Here is a 1,165-nt window from a genome sequence, read left to right as displayed (position 1 = left end):
GAAAGTGAAAAAAAAATATAAGAGAAATATAATGAAATAACACACAAGGTTAATGGAAGGTAAATAACGGTTATTGAAAGATACAGAAAAAAATGCAAAAGAAGATAAAACTGATTTGACTAAAAAAAAAAAAAAAATAATAATAAATAAACAAAAAAGAAAAGGACAATTTAATTTAAACCACCCGATCTGAGTTGTTCTGAATGACAGCTGACCCAACCCACCTGAAATATGAATGACCTTAGGAGGCCTAGGCTGATTGACTCACATAAATGCCCACTTCATAACATATCCAAAACCACATCACAAAACTAAAAATCAAATAATAATCTTTAAAAAAACACCGCTATCATCAAAGTTCCTTTACAAAAAAAAAAACAAAATATTATATAAAAACTTTATCATACACATATTATATAAAACCATATACTAACCCTGTTCAATATCACACTAATACCACCTGTACAACCCCACAATCTCCACTATTTCAACATAAAAACCACTTAAAATACCTACTAATTCAACCCAGTAAATCCACAAATCTACTAATAAATCTATACAATAAAACCAACATAAAACTATCTGAACGGCCCCTGACCATCATTAAACCTTCACTTCTACTTCCTCATATAATCATCTTCCTTTAATCAATCACTCTTATCAACCTTGCTAATCATATTGTTATCTTTTAAAAGTACAATTCATTATACAAATAGAATAACCTGCTACGTAATCTTATTTTCTAATCTGTTTAATTTTATAAAAATGAATAGCTATGATCTCTATAACTATATCTTCTTATACTCTCTAATCACTGTATACTATACTATCTCTAATCTATATCCTCTCTCTATCTTTATCTCTCTATCTCTCTAACTCTATTATCTATACTATATCTCGATATCTATATCTCACTTCATACATATCTTTATCTCTCTACTTGTTTTATTTATTACATTTACCTCATATCTATATATAACTATTTCTATATCTCTATATATATAATTCTCGATCTCTGATATCTAACTAACTACCTCGAGTTTCTATATATAAATGTTTATGTCTTCAATATGACATACATATATTATATCTAAATATTTATTGATCTCTAGAATAGAGATACTTCGATATATCCCTATCGATAGTATATAGTATATATCCTCTA

The sequence above is a fragment of the Penaeus japonicus genome, unplaced genomic scaffold, assembly GCF_977035675.1.
Source record: "Penaeus japonicus unplaced genomic scaffold, GWHDUDI00000001_assembly GWHDUDI00000026, whole genome shotgun sequence".
Classification (NCBI taxonomy): Eukaryota; Metazoa; Arthropoda; class Malacostraca; order Decapoda; family Penaeidae; genus Penaeus; species Penaeus japonicus.
The sequence above is the reverse complement of the archived record's forward strand: the minus strand, read 5'-3'. Positions refer to the sequence as shown.